Source organism: Lissotriton vulgaris, chromosome 1_1, assembly GCF_964263255.1.
Source record: "Lissotriton vulgaris chromosome 1_1, aLisVul1.2, whole genome shotgun sequence".
NCBI classification, from domain to species: domain Eukaryota; kingdom Metazoa; phylum Chordata; class Amphibia; order Caudata; family Salamandridae; genus Lissotriton; species Lissotriton vulgaris.
In genome coordinates, this window is record NC_141685.1 from 1,633,747,889 (window position 1) to 1,633,769,026 (window position 21,138).

Here is a 21,138-nt window from a genome sequence, read left to right on the forward strand (position 1 = left end):
TTGTTTGCTATTTTAGTAATTGATGATATCCTTTGATCTATACAAAAAGTTAATAGTATTTAAATACATAATTCTAAATTCAAATTAAAGTATGTTATAATTATTATCACGCCTACTAGTAAATGAAAATATTAATAATAACATTAATTATCCATTGGGCTCCTTTAATGCATCCCTTCCTTCCTTGAACCTTGATAGTAAACTTGTTCTGGGCTGATCTAACAAACACTTACCTGCTCCTTTATCCAACGCAGTCTCTCAATCTCAAGAAGGGCATCCAGCAGCTCCCTGGAGCAGCACTGGTCAGAGCCACACGGCACAGCACACACCTGCAAGGAAGAAGAGGAATATGGAGGTCAGGAAGAAGAGGGAACAGGGATCAGTCGTGTCATTGTTCGCCACACACCTACAAAATGATGAGAGGGAATCGGTGAAATGGGATTGGACAGCTCCAAATCAAAAGCTGCTGAGAGGAGGAAATACCACACTTGGGGCCAGATGTAGGACACCAAATACCGGTCGGTAACGGCCGATTTCGGCTGTTACCGACCGGTATTTGGTGTTTGACATGTAGGGGGCCTAGGGATAGATGTAGGTAATTGTAAATTAGCGATTCGAAAATACCAAATTTTACTGATTCGTTATTTTCGAAACGGTAATTGCAATGTAGATAATAATTCGGTAAAAAATACCGAATCGGTAAGATTCGGAATTTACCGAATCGATATTTACCATTGATTCCTATGGGCCTGGAGGCCATAGGAATGAATGCCAATTACCGAATCGGTAAATACCGATCCAGTAAAATTGGAAAAAAGTCAAAGGTGGCAGGGTGTCACTTTGACACCGTGCTGCACCCCTGCACATGTGGCACACATGCATGCCCTAACGGCAAGTATGTCTGTCACATGGCACAGGTGTAAATGCACATTTATGCATTTACATAGGAATTCCTTATTTACCACCAACTAATAGTTGGTTAAATCTTACAGATTCGGTTATTTAAAAATAGAAATTACCTACATCCCATTTACCTACTCTTAAATACCGAATCGTTATGATTCGGTATTTAAGAGTAGGTAAATCAAGATTACCTACATCGGGCCCTAACTCTTTTACTTGTAAGGCAACAAATGCAACAGAATAATACAATAAGAGACATGCAAAAGTTAGACAATGGGCACTGGCTTCAGCCAAGCCTGTCAGTTTTGAGAGAAGACCGAAATTCACTTCTAACAACACATCTCAGGATGGGAGTAGAAACCATTGCAATATCTGACCTACAACTGAGGACAGCAGCACAGACCACTAGCCACCCAGGCAAAGTCTTTGAGAAGGAGAAAAATACCACATGTCGAGAAGGGTGACATATGCCAATGTCAGAGAAGCACAACTCATTGTGAATCCTACCAAGAAACCTGACCAGGGGAACACTGGTCACTATAACGAGGGAAGAGGGGGGTCATTCTTTCTGCTTTATACGCTGCCTTGCAGGAGGTTATTCCATTGTTTGAAACAATGATTCTGAATTTTTTTAACAAGGTGACAGAGTACACTTACTATCAGATAGGTCTTTAAAACCGGCTGTGGCCCACATTTCCTAGCCCCTCTCACTCCCTGTTCCTTACCTGTATTCAACATGAAACAGTCAGAACAACCTAGGCAGGGAGCCACACAAGTTCCAACAATGCAAGCCCTACCATGCTTGCCTTAAAAATGCATATGTCTTCACCATACGTGAACGTAATTAAGGCAGTGCGCGCTGTAGCTGCTGCTGGGCAGAAGCAGGAAGGAGAGGACGCAGTGAGGTGAGTGGGGCTGAGGTGGGTTAGGGGGATGGGGGTTGTTTTTAAGGGTCTGGGTAGTTATCAGGGCTAGGAGGGTCGAGTTGTTTTTAGGGCTGGTGGGGTTAGGGAGGATTTTTTGGCTAAGGGGGAGTGTCAGGCTTAGGAGAGGGCTGGATAGCTTTTAGGCCTTAGGGGGGCTGGGACATTTTTAGGGAGAGGGGGAGAGGTGTTGATTTTCAGGAGGAATGGGGTAGTTTTAGGTCTCAGGGCTGGGGTTTGGGGGACTTTTTAGGGCTCAAGGTGGGGGGGGGGCAGAGATTGGGATACTTTGATGGGCTGGGGACAGGGTAGGTTTTAGGGCGCAGAGGTGTCGGTAGTTTTTAGGGCTTAGGGGAGGGTGGGGTAGTGTTTAGGACTTGGGGAGGCAGGGCAGTTTTTAGGGCTCAGGGGAGAGTTGGTTTTCTGGAGGGAGGAGGGTAGTTTTAGGTGTCAGGGCAGGGGTTGGGGGAGGTAAGTCTTATCCTGATAAGTCTTATCCACACATTTGTCTTTACCAGACATGTCTTAAACATGCATAATTCACTCTAAAGACATGCGTGGTAAAGGCATATGCGTTGTTAAGACTTGCATGGTTAAGACTGCGTGGAACCGGCATGGATAGTAAATGCATGCGTGGTTCCATCACACAACCGTATTCAACACTGTGTTGTTTAAGCATCAGGGCTCTCTTACTACCGATGGCATGTCTTTAGCCAATAATGTAGAGTTTCATTGCTAAATGACTTACTCTATCCATTTTTATGCACATTTAAACCCACTGTGCCATCTTCATTCAGTTCTCAAGCTTTGCAGACATACAGTGCACATATTGTAGTAAGGTGGGTATTTTTGACCTAGAGAATTTCCTCATCTTTATGTGAACACATTGGTTTAGAGTCACAAAGCCTTTTTTTGTGTAGCTGCAGCTTGCTCCTGATTTGCATGTCATTTACTCCAGAATTTCGACAAGTAAGACAACCCTGTCATTATCTGCAGGTCACTATCAGCACTTGAAATATCAACCTTTGTAACTAGAGCACCACTGTTGATTGGAAGCTCTAATATAAACCAGTTCCATCTCCAGGACCTCCCAAATTTATGATGGCTGTGATTGCACCTATCAAGTCTTCTCAGAATTTCACTGATTTTTAGCACATGCCTATGAGGGAACATTCCCACAAGCACAGACTTGATTCACGTTCATTAAAACCTTTAAGTATAGCCACTTATTGTGACCTCTTGTTACAGATTGAAGTCCTCCTAGCCCTGCTTCAAATCTTCTCCCACATATTTGAATCACTAGATTTACACTGAAACCATGTACCAGTTCTTAATATATGCATGGGTGGATAGTACATCATGTAAGGTGCATTAACAGTACATTCCATGCATCCTTTCTCAAGCACGGTATAATTTCAGACATACATCTTTCACATTCCTTATCGTTTACTTCACACAAATATATTTATGGGTTTTACAAACAAATTCTTTAAGTACACTCGCATCCAGGTGCTTTTCGTTACAACCATAGAGTATTGAGTTTTAAAGGAGTAATGAAATGTTTTTTATGGAGCCTAGCTTCTTTCAGTATGTACAACCAATCCGTAAAAGGACTATGGCGGCTGGGAAACTCTTACAAGTCTAACAGAAGATGCAACCGTGATGCACTTTAAGTAAAGAGAACCTGAGTTTTTTAATGATACTGTTATAAGGTTCAACAGGGCCCAAGCACAAATCGACAATCTGGTTACATGTTTAACCCGTTTACCGAAGCGGCAATTCCGCCGCGGTGCAGGCGTTCTAAAGGCTGGACGGGGCTGCGTTGGCCAACGGTCATTGGCAGCATCCTGGAGGGAGTGCTCCCGTTGGCGAACACGGAACGGGTTAAACTTGACATCTTTTCCCAAACGACTTTCTACATGTTTTGCATGTACATGATACCATACTTAACAAACGTTTTACATGCAGTACTTTTCTTAGTAGGCATATTATCAAGTTGACCAGTACAGTTCATCCAAGGCTTAGAACATTAGGCACGATGACCTTGTCTTTGAATGTCCGGGCTGAGACAGCTCTGAGTCGCAAGTCAAACAATAGCATCAGTACTGAATATCTGAAAGTGCATTTTTAACAGTGTTTTTATTATACAAGCCACCTCTGATCTAAATGCAGCAGAGAAGCACTTCTATGGATAATCCTGGAATGCTTTGCCTGTGACTGAGATGCAGGCATGCTGACTCTAATCTCTATCCTGAAAAGGACGGCAGCCTGTTCTACAATAGACCGGCTTCCTGATACATCATACACAGGTATGGAGATTGGATTGCCCCAAGAGATCTGGCAGAGGGTACTCTCACTATGCTCTCAATAACGTAGGTAGTAATGGATAGGAGTATAAGTATATTCATAATCTTATATTCATATAATCACATATTGCTGTCATAATGCCATTCTTGTAATGTTGGTAATAATGCTTTGTTTCCCCCTGCTAATAATTGCAGCTCATGTTCTTTAACACAGCAATACTATTGCTTCAATAAATGTTTGAAAAGCCAATTTGTATATTTCTTGTATCTCCCTTTGGGCATACCTAAGTAATAACGAAAGTGTAGATCTGTTGCCACAATTTCCTTGGGGAATGAGGGTGATTATGTTCTGATGTTGCAGATACCATCTGGTACTCTGTTATGGTTAGGAGTTCGTATAGGGCACTGAGCTAGCTAGGAATTAGGCCAACATAATTTGATGATATGTGTAGACTTAGTCCCCATATTCTGAAGGGTATGTTGTCCAGATACACAGTCTTACTTAATTCCTTAGAACAGTATGACAATACCTGGTAATGAAGATGGAAAGTGTCTCTACTATTTTGCTGGCAGGAACCACTAAATATCGAACATGTAAAACAAAGTAACTCCCGTGCAGAAAATGTTCAGGCCAAAGCACAATATACAACACAAAAATGTACAGGATGACATACAAGTAAACAGTTTTATTCCAAACCTACCAATTAACCATTCAGTAAAATTGCATTCAATAAAACCTATAATAAATGTATGGAAACTGGTACTCTATGTGGATTTATTGAACCAAAATGGCCTGGCTAAAATAGGATCCACACTTAACACCATGCCAAGAACCTTGGGCCCATCATTGATAGCAAACTTGAAATGACCACCCAAGTCATTTCATTTCATAAAGCTTTATTCGGAACATTTAAAAAACATGTCCATAAAAGCACATACAGTTGCAAATACAAACAATATATTGAAATACATATTTCATTAAAGAAAACACATAATACAAAATATCCAGTGGAGGATGGAATAAATAATTAAAAATATTTACATATATTAAAAACACATACTTTTCCTGGCGCTAATAGCTTTAAGTATAAAAGTAGCAGTAAAAAAGCATATGTCCGGATGATTCAAGTTAAAAAGCAGTCTCATAGCATCCGCAGTAGTTCTTACTCCAAATCTGTTTAGCATAGGCTTCAAGTAGAATTTCCGTAGTTCCCTATACAATTCGCATGTTACAAGAAAGTGCTTAGTGCACTGTTCCGTTTTGTTATCACATTTACATGGGCCAATAGGGCGCGTTTTAATGTTAGGGCACGCAACAAGATAATGTACTATACCCATCCTCATTCTGGTTAGTACAAACTGATGCGAAACTCTAGTAACTTGTGACAAATACGGACTAAATCCAATAAATCCATTCATGCTATTGTACAGTACACATGTGGATAACCTAGAATCCTCGAGAGAATGCCTTTCGTCACAGTAATTCATAAAAGTTGTTTTCATGATTGATTTGGAGATATCCGAGACACTGTACGGATCATTAATCACATTGGTCCCGAAAATCTTTTGAGAACATTCAATAATATATTTAATCCAAGGGATCCTTAAGTGCTGGTCTAATAAAAGACAATCCTTGATGATTGCTCTGTTTAATGAGGTACCGTCGCTAAGCCAAATTGAGCGCCATAATAATAGGGGCCTTAACATGGTCATATCAGTTAGGGTGTAGATCCCTGTCTCCTTATGAACCAAAGAGTTGGAGGTAGACTTGGGCAAACACAGGAGCCTTTTCAGGAAGATATTATCTTCTACCTGAAGGCTCCTCGGGGATGACACACCCCAGATGCCAGCCCCATAAAGGGCCGCAGAAAGACATCTCGATTGGTAAATTTTTAGCATGTCTTTAATACGTCTATTCCCCAGCTTCTTGGCAAACAGGAAGACCCCATTGGCACTCCTGATCATCTTTGTTCTGATAACTTTGTGTTCAGTGGCCCAGCTCCCATTATTAGAAAAAGTAATTCCCAAATAGCAAAAATGTTCAACTTTTTTAACCGATTCACCATCGATTAAATAGTGGGTTTTACTTCTAGTTTTACTTTTTCCCGGTCCACACTCCATTACATATGTTTTAGACTTATTGATCACCAGTTTCCTGCTTTGAATAAATTGTACAAAACGGTCAATCAAACGTTGAAGACCCAGGGGAGTCCTAGACAGTAACACTGCGTCATCCGCATAGAGTAGTACAGGTATATTAAAATTATTTACTCTAGGGGCATCCGCAGCGACTGTCTGCAGGACAGAATCAACCTCATTTATGAAGAGAGTAAAAAGCCACCCAAGTCAACGCCGCCACTGCCTCCTGCTTCCTCACTCTGGAGATGATGAGGAAAATCTTGAAATGTCTCCTGTCAAACACATATTAAACCATCAAATGCACCCTAGTCACCAGCAAATTGAACTATAGCTCTATGCTGTGATCAGCAAATTCATCTGACGAATCCAAACCATCCAGAATTTGGCAACAAGAATCATACTCATCTCTCAAGCCACACACTTCACGCTGCACCTTAGAAAGCTCCACTGGTTCCCAATACATATCATCACAGGTCAAATATCTCACACATGCACACCTTTAAATTTCTTCACAACACTCAGCCAGCCTACCTCAACAGCCACATCTCCTTTCACAAAATATGCAGAAACCTCCACTCGGCCGGGCTCTTACTTGCATACATCCCATGCAAAACCAGAGCAGGAGGCTGGGCCTTCTTCTTCATCGCTCATAAAGCGTGGCAGGATCTGCCTTACACATCAGAGCCTCCTCCTCAATTCCTGAGTTCCAAAAGAAGCTGAAGACCGGTCTCTTCGAAGAAGACCTTCTGCCTGCCATATGTGAGGCCAGATGCACTGTTGCTCATTGTTAGGATACCATCCCAGGTGATTGTGGGCTTTACAAATGCATATAACATAACAAAACATAACATAACAAAACATGACAGGAGTGTTCAAGAGCATTTTAGATAAATAAGGAACAAATACACAGTCTGCAAAATGGTGTATTAGATATTTCTATTCATATTTTTGGGCACAGTAAATTAGAGGTGTGCAAAATGCATATCATGCTAGTGAAGACTCACATCAATCCTGATTATTGGCCCACCCATAGTTTGTGGACTGTCCTTCTGTTCATGTGTATATTTCCTGTGGTACCTGCCCACAATATGCCAAAATTGTCTTATGAGTGCTAGTTGGGACTGAAAATGGGTATGCTGTTTTTTGGCAAGTTAACGTTAAAACCATTTCCTACGCACCTTGGAAGCAGGATGGATGTTGGCGATTTGTTTTCTTGAAACAATACATAAGAGGCCCAAAGCTTCTGGGTAGAAAGCATCCCAAATCAGATAATCGTCTGTTGCGTGTGTGTCCTTTTATTATGCATCTATTTCTGTCCAAGTATAAAAATTGTTCCAGCAAAACTTTTACTCTGACTATAGCAAAGGCCAAAGCGATTGCGAGTCAATGAAGGTGGTGAAGGGCACGCGTCTCTGACTCAATGGGACACTGTAATGTTGTTGCTACTTAGAGTAAAAAGGACCATAGATCTCCTGACCCGAACTACATTGTTTGGCACACCGCAGCCCCTTCTGGAACATACCCACCGCAGGCCCCCAGAAAACACTCTTCATCGGAGCGGCCTGTCCTGCCACAGACTCTCATGGACTTCTTTACTTTTTCTTTTTTCCTGGCCACCATTTTGCTGCTGTTCTCAGCCGCTTTTCTCTGGATCCTGACCCGCCATCTTGTCCATTCCCTCGTCCTTTACCCTTTTCCCTCGTTTCCCCGTTGACAATCCTCAAATGTTTCTTCCCTTTTCAGATTTGCCTTTTGTCCATACCCTTGTATCCCTCCCACCCTCCCTTGGTGCTGTGACTGCATGCCCCCTCCGACCCCACATAATGGAACTCTGCTCTTCTGGTGTTTTGGGGCGGTCTTGACCTGAGAAAATCTACTATGTGTATATATATGTATATAGAGATAACTCTAATCATTAGTATATGCAGTAGACCTGTGTACTCTCTACCATTCCTATGTGACTCTTAGAGTATATCCATTTGTATCTCTTCCTTGAGTGACTTTACTATTTGTACATTTGCAATATTTCTTTCTGTTTGTATCTCCTCCTTTTGTGACTTTACATCTTGTACATTTGCAATTTTTTCTGTTTGTATCTTTTATGTAACGCATGTAATTCTAAATCCTTATGTTTTGCAACTGGTTCTTATATAAAGCGCTCTGACACCTTCGGGTAAAGTTTGTGCTATAGAAAATCGCATTAAATAAATAAATAAATAAAAATCGTCCTACCCCAATCCACTAATGGCATACGTGGTTTCTCTTTGCCCTCCATGATCCAGATGAAGGGTATCATTCTAGAGACTGTTGACTATTGTTCCTTCATTGTCTTTTCACCACCGTCTGGTATTGATATAAGTGCAAACAGACACAGTATGTTATGTTATGTTATGTTATACTTTATTTTTATAGCGCACGGCTACTCCAACGGAGTGTCCCGGCGCTTTGTTTGGCAACTCAGAAAAGAGAAACATAGCAGAAGAAAGATTTCCAGACCAACACAATAACATAACTAAAGAGTAAAAAGTCAGGTTTTTAGATTTTTCCTAAAAGACAACAGATTCAAAGTGCTTCGTAAAGCCAGTGGCAAGGTATTCCAAAGCTGGGGCGCCCTCACACTAAAGGAGCGCCCCCCCACACGGGCCTTACTGACCCGGGGAACCACCGCAAGAGACAGAGACTCCGAACGGAGAGCTCTAGTTGGACGATAAAAGGCAAGCCTGCGCTGAAGGTATTTAGCTCCCGAGCCAAAGAGCGCCTTATGGGCCAGCGTCAGTGCCTTAAAAACTATCCGCTTTCGGATAGACAGCCAGTGAAGTGACTGTAGCAGGCCGGACACTCTGTCTCGCCTGCGGAGGCCAAAAATGGCGTGCGCCGCCGAATTCTGCACAACCTGAAGCCGCTGCACAAGATAATCTGGGAGACCCAAGTAGAGAGCGTTGGCATAATCTAATCTTGAGCCAATCAGAGCTTGCACCGTGATCTTCCTATGCCCTTCAGTGAGCAAAGGGAGGAACTTACGCAGCATCTTTAAGATTCCGAAACATGTGCCCGAGAGGCCCAGAATCTGAGATTTCATTGTCAGATTGTTATCGATCTTAACACCCAGGTTTTTTGCCACCTGGGATGCCTGAGCTGGAGGAAACCTATCGTTCGGCCACCATGCCTGCCAATCCGGGTCTAAGGTACAGCCAAAGAACAGCACCTCCGACTTGTCGGAGTTGCATTTAAGGCTGTTCTGCCGAAACCAATTAAAGACCGCACCGAGACAGTCCCGAATGCTCTCTCCATCGAAGTCCTCCCCTTTCCTGCACATGAAGAGAAGCTGGGTGTCCTCGGTGTAGGAAACGATCTGGGCCCCAAAAGACTCCGCCAGTGCCGCCAGAGGGGTCATAAAGATGTTAAAAAGAGTCGGGCTCAGCACAGAGCCCTGCGGAACTCCGACTCCCAAAGGCGGCATCTCAGCGGAGCTGGGGGGGACCCAGACCGTTTGTCGACGGCCCGCTAGAAAAGATGTAAACCAGCTGAACACCGTCCCCCTCAGACCGATGTTATAAAGTCTGGCGAGGAGCCCCTCATGGGGGACGGTGTCGAAAGCCGCCGACAGATCGAGCATGACAAGCATGGCTCTACCTCCAGAGTCCAGAACCTCCTTGATGGCCTCAGACACTTCTAAAAGCGCAGTCTCAGTGCTCACATTGGGCCGAAAGCCAGATTGTGAAGGGTGCAGCAAATTATTCGTCTCCAGAAAGGCGGAAAGCACGCAATGTACGTGCTTTTCCGTAATTTTAGCTAACGCTGGAAGAAGCGAGATAGGCCTATAATTAGCCAACACCTCGGAGTCAGACCCCGGCTTTTTGAGGAGGGGGATCACCATGGCCTGCTTCCATGCCTGTGGGACCAACCCCTCTCTGAAGGAGCGGTTCAAGAGTGGGTTGACCAGCGGGTTAACCACCTCCGCCATCCTTGCCAAAAATTTGGCTGGACAAGGGTCTAAAGGTGACCCAGATTTAAGGTTGGTCAAAAGTGCCAGAGAAGTGGCAGGGGAGATGGGCGGGAAGACATACAAAGCAGGATCCGATATGGGAGATGCAACTATCCCATCGCCACTGCTGAGCTGAACTTCAACTGGCCTCCCCTGAAAGGAATCCTGGATCAATCTGATCTTGTCTGTAAAAAATGTTGCAAGGTCACAGGCGCATGACTCAGAGGGAGCAGTTTGAGAAGGGTTAGATCTAGGAGTTATGAACTCCCTCACAACAGTGAAAATCTCCTTACAGGAGTTAGAGGCTGCCTCAATCCTCCTAGATAAATAATCCTTTTTCTCGCGAAGAATATCACGATGATTGAACTTAATAGCAGTCCTGTACGCAAGATTAGCCATCAGATCATACTGGAAACGCCAGGCCCTCTCCGCCACCTTACACTGGCGGCGGGAGGCAAGCAATGCTTCCGTAAACCACGGAGCCGAGACCCGCTTAGAGGTGGCCCTAGACTCCAACACAGGGGCAAGGTCGTTCAGCCTATCAGTCAACCACAACTGTAAGGAGTCTACATCCTGCTCCAGGTCACCTGAAAGGGGACACGGATGGTCCAGAAAAGCCTGAGCTAACGTCTCAGGAGTCACACGATGGAGTGCTCTGGAAACAGGTCCCTGTGTTCTAGGCTCAATGTTGGACAGTTTCTCCCTGCCCCGTATGCAGAACCTGGCCAGCCTGTGGTCGGACCAGAGCACCGGGACTAGCTCTATGTCCTCGAGTGTGGCCGTGGAAAAGGCCTGATCCAGTGTGTGACCCTTGTCGTGTGTGGTGCCAGAAAGAAAAGGCACCAGACCAAGGGGGGCTGTGATGTCAAATAGCTTATTCACATCTGGATCCACGTCCTCATCCATATGGAAGTTGAAATCTCCCGCCAACACACAGTGCTCCACCTTAAACGCCAAGCCTGCCACAACTGCATGGAGATCCTCAAAGAAAGATCCCGTCGGACCAGGGGGTCTATATACCAGCAACCCTGTAAGGGCTCGATGAGAAGCCAGAGTGATGGAAAAAGCCAAAGACTCGGAACCAATAATGGTTTCAGTCGGGATGATAGAGCAAGCAGCCTGCTTGTTCACAACAAGAGCCACCCCCCCCTCCTCTCCCCTTCAGTCTGTCTTTACGAAAGATGTTATAGTCTGGTGGAATAGCTGCCAAGATGTCCGGATTGGATGAGTCACCCAACCACGTTTCTGTTAGCATTAAACATAGTGGTTGTTCCGTAACAAGGAGGTCATAGATCTCCAAGGAGTGTTTGCCGACAGATCTGGTGTTAAGAAGTAGGCAGAGATGTTTTGTTCTAACCTCTTCTTTCTGTAGTGAAAGAACCGGATCATAGGTGGGTGTCCAGCCACAGCCCGGGCATTGCCTCTTACCTCTACAACGAGCGGGGAAAACACTACAACAGGTGACTGAGACCTTATGCAAGGAGCGAAGTTCCAGCGAAGAATAGTAAATCATCCTCCAGACAGCTACGGAGGACCCAGAGAGAGCTAACCCGGCCGCCACTCCGTCGCCTCCGGGACGCTGACGGGCGCAGACGGGCAGGACTCTGGTAAGACTCAGGCAAAGCGAGGGCGACCCCGCTACGCTGTGAGGACAGGTTTAAATAGGGGCTTTTGGTGAGGTAGATACCGCCTCACGAGGACGCTCAATATGGCGCTACCAAAGCGTCAGTGACCTTCCCAAGAAGGCGCCCACGAAGTATGAGCTGCAGAACCGGACCCGCTAAAGCAGCGGTGCAGAACAATTACAATGCAGGTAAGGGGGCAATTCCCAATTAAAAACAAGGGCTAAGAAAAACAAAACAAACAAAAATACAAAACGGGCGTTTTAAAAACGAGCGCGCTGACCAAGTCGCGCTTAGAGCAGGAGTGAATGCTATGCTGAGCTGCCCCACGGCAAACGATACCAAACAGTGCAACAGAACAAAGGACCGCCTTAAATAGGGCCTTTTTGGTGAGGTAGATACCGCCCCACGAGGACGCTCAATATGGCGCTACCAAAGCGTCAGTGACCTTCCCAAGATGGCGCCCACGAAGAATGCGCTGCAGAACCCCTCCAGCCCCAGAACCGGACCCGCTAAAGCAGCGGTGCAGAACAATTACAATGCAGGTAAGGGGGCAATTCCCAATTAAAAACAAGGGCTAAGAAAAGCAAAACATGTGTATGTACTGATTCCCTTCGTTCTCAATTACTGTAAGTGCATGACTCACAGCACCTATTATCTGTTAAGAACCTGTACGAATTTGTTTGCTGATTTTTACTATTTATTTATCTATCTGGTTTCGCTTTCACCCACCTTCTTCTTGTAGCACAATGCTCCTTCTATTTGTATTACTCGTATTGGCTGCACAAAATACAGTACAGTGGACACTACCTGACCTTTACTCCAATTGTTATTGGTCAAGAGGTTATTAAAATAATTAAACGACGAGTTAAAGGATTATAGATGACCATCATGCACAGCAAAAGGAAGAATCTAGAAAGAAGAAATCTAGGTGTTGTATTTGACTGGCGGATGTCCACTCTTCTCCATGTGACAACAGTAGGGAACAGCTTTGACCTTTACTCCATCTGACAAGATTGACTTATTCACCCCTAACAAACTAGGCATCCCTCTCCTCACAGAGACGCAGCTCACTCCCTCATCAGTGCCTGTCCTTGATGGACAGAGTATGGAAAGTAATGTGATCACTCACTAACCGTGTCCAAAACAACTTCAGTGGGAGGGGGCATGGAGAGGATACATACACGAGCTACAGACTAACTCTCTAGGTTTGGGCTCTGTCTTTACCTGACTCCTTTTTAGGTCTTGCGCCTAGTGTTGCAGTGCGCAGCATTGCTCGCGCAGCGTGATACCTCTTGTACGGGCTTCAGAAAGCTGACCACAAGCTTGTGCGTGTGGATTTGCTTTCGCGGCCCGCCATTGGCATTTTAAAAAAACAATAAGGCACCCAATTGGGCAAAGGCGGGCGCATGTCCCACCTTTGCTCCGCCCATTCCCACCGGTGTCTAGGACGCGCATCAGCACGTCCTAGACACCGACAGGCTCCCTCGCCCCGATCCTCTGTGGTGCGCGTGCACCACTAGTTTAGATTTCCACCCTTTAGGTCTTGTTCATTCAGGAGGGTGAGAGGGCTAGCAGGGCCCGGCTGAGTTATGTGAGAGCGAAGGCAAAGGTGGAATTTTATCAACGTCAATATGAAAATAAGGCAACAAAAACTATACAGACGTCATGCTTGCAGACTGGCGAAAGGTAGAATAAGCAAGCCAATATTATTTAAGGAAAGACTTGCTATTGCGTACTCTACAATTACAGCTACATGCACTTGGATAGCTTTATCGTTTTAATCGGGGCTACTGCATGATTTAATTTCATGTTTATTCATCTGCTGCGGGAACAAACTTTGTTTCTAATCATGTATATCGCTGGTCTAGAGTTGCTGTGCAGAGGGGAGACCTGGGTCCGCCTGAGAAACTGACACTACTCTGACAATTTTATATCTGTGTAACTCCGGTGAGATAAGCGAGCTTGCAGGATGTTACCCTCCAATGGTTTACGCAGTGAGCGTCCCATCCGAATTAAGATATTTATAGAACTTTATCCTGCTGAAAAATAACCACACTAGCTCGAGCTAAAAATAATCGCTGCTGTGCCCTGTAATTCAACCTAAAATGAGTGACAACCAAAATATCTGTGTTGTAGACACGGTTAGACCCAACACAATTAACTGATTAGAAGATTACTCTGGACACAGCTGCGACGACGGACTCTCCTCACTATACACCAAGACGTTGACAGACACAGAAGTAAAGATAAGGGCTCTGTCTAAACCCCCTTAGCCCCGTTTTTTCTTTCCACTACTTTTCGTTCTCTCTTTTCATTCTCTCTCTCCCCTTACATGTTGCTCCCTCCCACCTGGAGGGCGCAGCAGTTTATCTGTAGCCCGAGGACCACAGAGTCGGTCATATGTTGGCACCCGCATACGCCAGCATTCCTTATGTTGAAAACGTACGGTTTGAGCTCACCATTCAGAAAACTACTTGGTGGAAACCAACCTATGCTACAGCAACAACTAAAACACATGCAGCCCTGACCCACACGATAACCCTACTCAGCATGGGCCATGTAACAAGCATGGCATGCAACAAGTAATGTAAAGGTAACTTCTGAAGCGCAGCTAGTGTCCTGGCACTCTGCACTACAATGTAGGAAACCTAGAGATACAAAGACACAGAATTAGTTGTTCAAGAAGAGCCATTTTTTCAGCTTCTTCCGAAATAGAGCGGTGGAACCGAGGCATCGCAGATCCAGATGCAGGTTATTCCATAAGGTATGACCCAGAAAAGAAAAGGACCTACCTCCAATTCTAGATTTACGCATCCGCATGTGACATTCCATGCCAAAGAAATGAGACTATATTCATCTAGCCACTCCCATCACTGGTAGATCTAGAAACAGAACACAACAAACTCCAAAAAATAAGAACACCCATAGCCTATACTTGCCTGATTCACCCATGTGACCACCCTTGTCTTCCCATGCATGCTACACCTCTCTCTTCAGTTCAATTTTTTCTGTCACCCAAGATGGACTATAAATGTTCTGTGGTCTCACAATGTCTACAAGGGAACTACTTTGGGTGGAGGGGGGAACCTATATATTTTGAGCACTTATGTATTATATTGTATTTTTTAGAGTTCCGCACTTTAGTGCATCATCTCTTCAAATGGTTCGGGTTAACAGAACAGAACAGGTCATTCTCTGTCTGACCACACAACTGCCCAGACAATGCATGCATAAACCAACAACTTACTATATCACAAATATAGTGTTCACAAATTTATAGCTGGTCTCTGTAGAACAATTCTACCTTACTATGGGGCACTTCAGCCAGGGTAACTACAATAATTACACATATAAGGTACACAAGGGAGGTTACAATGATGCAATTAGGAGAGCCAAAAAGGCTTACTTTGCCAAACACACCAACACCGCCACATATCACGGTATGGAAATGTGCACAAATCTTGAAAACAAGTGTACTCACTGCAGAGACTTCGCTGGAATAACCTGGCTACCCCAACACCCACAAAAATGGTATAAAAAAGTGTGATCACTTTACTACCTTACAAAAGGTGAAATACTGTGGCTACCCCTTCTCAAATCAAGATTCACGTGAGGCATACAATGCTTTGCAGCACGCACATTAACCTGCTGAGCTATGTGTCTGGCAATAAAATCCCCAAACTTGGCATTTCCGATTAGGTCACTGAATAAATTGGGACCACCACAATACAATCAAGAATTCGATCTGCTGTGCCCTTCCACAAATAAAAGATTACAGAAGAAGCGCACCAGGTCTGGAGAAGGCAAACATCTAGCTAGAGTCAGAGAAAGATTTTCTCCCACAAGATAAGGTAATGGGCTGGCTGCTATTTTGTGCGGAAATAGGGGGTGAGAAGGCAGCTTCTGCATTCTGAGAAGAATGCACCTTTCTGGTACAATTTGGTCCCCGATTGTATGAGCGGAGCTCAGGGGCAGTCCGACTGAGGTCAACAACAGGTGTGACGAAAGACCATCATTGTTGAGAGCGCTTAGAGTTCACACTCCATTTATCCGAAGAATCTGGAGTGAACAAAGGAACTTAGTGCAAGCACTTTCAGCAGTAAAGTGCAACTCACGCAGGAAGCAGAAAAGGAAAGGTAATCACAAGCTCCGCACACTAACAGCCTGATTCATCAAAGACCCGTTTTGCGAGTCTATAATAGCGATTCATAAGGAATCGCTATTACAGACTCGCAAAACGGGATTCATGTAGGAATCGCAAAAAGAATTGCGATTCCTACACATTCCTTATTTGCGATTAGCAAATTGCTAATCGCAAATAAGGAATAACTCCCCATTCATTCCTATGGGCCAAAAGGCCCATAGGAATGAATGGGGAGTATTCCTTATTTGCGATTAGCAATTAGCTTATCACAAATAAGATAGCGATTTAAAGGGTGTCAGGGGTGTCCAAAGGACACCCTGTAGCACCCCTTAAATGCAAATTGAAACAGATGTTGCGCACACACATGTCCAAAGGACATGTGTGTGTGCAACATGCAACTTAGAAAAATGCTTTTAAAAGCATTTTTCTAAGTTTTCGCTATTTACCACGAGGTTTGACCTCGCGGTAAATAGCGGGCCGAAATTGCGAATTCGCAATTTTTAAATGGATGATGAATTGCATTTAAGGAATCTCAAATAGAGATTCCTTAAATGTAATTACTCGCAAAATTGCGAAATCGCTATTACCGATTTTTGCATTTGGGATGATGAATCCCAAATGCAAAAATAGCGCTCGCAAAGGGCCAGATTCTCAGAATCTGGCCCTTTGCGAGCCGATTTCGGCTTGATGAATCAGGCTGTAAATGTTTTGAGGATGTCGATAACTCAACGTGAAATGGAAAAATATTAGACTTATCGAGATGAAAGGAAAATGTTGAAGAACATCAAAATGTATTTTGTAGCTAGGCATGCTCTGTCCAGAGAAAAGAGACAGGAGAGATTTGGGGGCTTAGGGGGAAATGGGGGAGGGTAAAATGTAACTCAAGATTCTTCTTTGTGTATTCATGAAGGTTTGTGTCAACTCCACATACCACTTGTCGCCACCAAAAGGTAAGATTTAACTCTCAGACAACAGATTGTCCTCAACCAACGCAAGGTGGCAAAGCGGTGCTTGATAAAACGTACACTTGTCAGTCTACCTTTTTTTTTTTAAAGCGACTTTTTTTTCCATTGTACCAATTTTAACGTTATAATTTATAATCTGTAGGAGACAATTAGGATATGTATTTCTGACCTAGTTGCGCAAAGAGTTTATTTTACAAGGAAAATGGTTAATGGTACAACTGACCAGCTGCATGAACCTTTACTAAAGTGCGTGACATATATTAGCGCAAATCTGCGAGCTTTACCGCGATAATTTTAAATATCCTGTTTGGTGTATTTCATTTAATTTAATTTACTTTTCCCCTGTTTTTAATGTCCTCGCCCCAACTGCTTGCACGATAATCGTAATCCTCACCGCTTCTTTGGCGGGTCCCTTCACGATCTATCCCCACTGTTGGAGGACATCTCGGGGGAGAGAAGGACGCCTGACGGCGCCATCTTTGGTGACGGTCTAGTCGTCATAAGGACGCTAGACATCTACTTAAGGCAGGTAAACTCACTCGCCCAGTCTTGTTACAACTGACCAGCTGCATGAACCTTTACTAAAGCGCGTGACATATATTAGCGCAAATCTGCGAGCTTTACCGCGATAATTTTAAATATCCTGTTTGGTGTATTTCATTTAATTTAATTTACTTTCCCCCTGTTTTTAATGTCCTCGCCCCACCTGCTTGCACTATAATCGTTATCCTCACCGCTTCTTTGGCGGGTCCCTTCATGATCTATCCCCACTGTTGGAGGACATCTTGGGGGAGAGAAGGACGCCTGGCGGCGCCATCTTTGGTGACGGTCTAGTCGTCATAAGGACGCTAGACATCTACTTAAGGCAGGTAAACTCACTCGCCCAGTCTTGTTACAACTGACCAGCTGCATGAACCTTTACTAAAGCGCGTGACATATATTAGCGCAAATCTGTGAGCTTTACCGCGATAATTTTAAATATCCTGTTTGGTGTATTTCATTTAATTTAATTTACTTTTCCCCTGTTTTTAATGTCCTCGCCCCACCTGCTTGCACGATAATCGTTATCCTCACCGCTTCTTTGGCGGGTCCCTTCACAATCTATCCCCACTGTTGGAGGACATCTTGGGGGAGAGAAGGACGCCTGGCGGCGCCATCTTTGGTGACGGTCTAGTCTTCATAAGGACGCTAGACATCTACTTAAGGCAGGTAAACTCACTCGCCCAGTCTTGTTACAACTGACCAGCTGCATGAACCTTTACTAAAGCGCGTGACATATATTAGCGCAAATCTGCGAGCTTTACAGCGATAATTTTAAATATCCTGTTTGGTGTATTTGATTTAATTTAATTTACTTATCCCCTGTTTTTAATGTCCTCGCCCCACCTGCTTGCACGATGATCGTTATCCTCAGCGCTTCTTTGGCGGGTCCCTTCATGATCTATGCCCACTGTTGGAGGACATCTTGGGGGAGAGAAGGACGCCTGGCGACGCCATCTTTGGTGACGGTCTAGTCGTCATAAGGACGCTAGACATCTATTTAAAGCTGTCATGCTGACGCGCAGCGGGCACGCGCAGCGGGCTCGCCGGATTTCCGCCGGAGTTACGCCTGAGTTCAGCCCGTCTGCGCCCGTCCGTGCCGGACCGGGCCCAGGGGCTAAGACCCCTGTATCAAGCCCGGCAGTATGCCGCGTATCTCCCGGGACCTATTCTTATACCGGTGAGGTTTTAAAATTTTTACGCCCTCCTATATATGCTGCCTGCACTCCCTGCACTTTACCGATTCATAATTTTAAATGCTCTGGCTGCAATTTCTCCACTGGTAAAATGTCCAGATGTAAAGCAATGAGTCATATTCAAACACGAGGTAGACGGAGGGATGCAAAACTCCTCTTAGTTGCCCTCCACTCCAATTTTGGAGTATTAATTGCAGGTCCCTTCCAAAGCATAAACAAAACATTTACGACTTCATCATTGATGAGCAGCCTGACACCATATTTCTTACTGAAACCTGGCTTCATGAAAGCTCGCGTCATTGCTATTGCAGTTCCTAATAACTACATTATAGTGAGGCAGGACAGAGACTCCGGAAAAGGGGGCGGGGGGGCATTGCTATAATTTTTAAATCTACTTACAGTTGTAAGTTTGAAGCCTTTCCCTTATCCGGATGTGAAGCTGCCTTGTTTAAACTAGCAATTAAACCCCAACTGACTTTGTCGGGCCTGCTGGTTTATTGCCCTCCAGGCAATGCTAACACCTGGACGTCCTCATTTGCCAAGACCCTAGCCCCTTTACTTCTCAGGGCGGCAAATTTCACCATCTTAGGTGATCTTAATTTACACCTTGAAGATCCTTTATGCACTACCAGCAAGCACTTCTTATCTGATCTTGAAGTTCTGAATCTTTTGCTGCGTAACTCTGGATCTACTCATTCTGCTGGACATCAATTAGATCCTATTATCTCGGACCTTCATTTTGATTGTTCACAGAGTGCCCGCCCGCTGGAGTGGTCTTGTAGTGTAGTTCCTATTTTCCCTATAGGCCCTGCGCATTGGAATAACATAAACAGCAGTGTAGACATAGGACTGAGGTCATCTAGGTCTCTACTGACTATGTTAGACTTAATTTAGGTTTGGGCCAGCTAGCTCAGAGGTCACTGGAAACTTTCTTGACTGAATAGGAAGGGATCAGCTTCCCTGGCTCAGACAAGAAGGTATTCAGCTTCCGACAACCGCATAAACATGGCAACTTTGCTCCCTCAGAATAAGAGTCAATCTCTAGAGTCGTGTGAAAACAATAGACAGCTATTTCACTCAGTCAGATGTGCATTCTTAGTTTCACCAGAGTGCAGAGAATAAAGAGACGGGCGTTTTAAATAAAAGGTATTATTTATTGAGCAGTCTTCCTTCTCATGCAAGAGAAATGAATTGCCACAATTGCAATACTTAATGTAAAGTATAGCACGTACAGTAAAAGGAGTATTATGAAATAATACTGTAAAAGCATTGATATGGTTTCTTAGCCATAAGACACTTTAAAATGGATAAACTATATATACATATATACATAGGCTAACGTGCTCAACTGGTGCTTCTAAAATACGCCTACCCCGGTGCACCTGACCTAAGCCTAATACGTGGGAACGAGTAAGTAGCAGTTTGAGTTAAGTAGGTTTTTGCCAAGAATCTGACTCAAGAATTCTCTCTAAGGGTTTAGTCAGCACTGTACCTTGGGAATAGAATGTAGGAGGTCTGGTATCTCTCTCTCAGGACTCGATATCCCAGTCACCCGCAGGGGTAGGCTGGAAACGCCGGAGCTGGATTTTCTCGGCAGGAGAAAAGACAGCGTCTTTCTCAGCGCATCAAAGAGGAGGGGCAGCGTCCTGGCCGTTCTTACAGTGCTCGCAGGAGTTCTATTACAAATCAAAACAAAGCAAGCGGGGATTTCCCATGTTGCTGGAGGTTTGGTGTGTTGAAAGAACTCGTTGTGCTTTCTAGGAATCTAAGGAAGTAGCTTATGCCATGCCTTGGGCTGCAAGGGCGATTTACTGAAATATGGATCTGTTTCTTAGGCCATTATAGGGATATTTATTGATTATAGCCGTGTAAGGGCATAAAATGGTAATATTGATTCAGGTTCCTAGATAAAAACACTACACCCACTCCACGTTTTATGTCCATCCATTACTAAAAACTAAGCAATAATGGTGCATGTGTATTCCAACTCACCCCAAAATACATTTTGCATTCGAAATGGTGTATGCGAAATACACGAAAGATTATAGGTACTGTACGTTTTTAAGCAGTGTAAACATTAAAAAAAATGCATATATATTTAGCTGAACGATTTGCGAAAATTACACATGAAATGTCTCTTAATTACAGAAAAGAAGGTCGAGACTATTTCATCACATATAACTGAAATTACTTGTAAGTGTGCTAGAGCCTGAGGTAATATTTTGTCTCTAGAATTACTAAAAATAGAAGCTCTGTTCTTTATGAATAGTTCTACTGTAAGCAGAGTACATGTGCCAAAAAAAGGTAAATATTTTGGAATTTGGAAAATATAATTTCGTTTTCAGGGGAAAAAATAGTTCCAAATGTTTTCAGTAGCTTTTGTTTATCAAAGCTGAAGGCCAAATTCAGAGT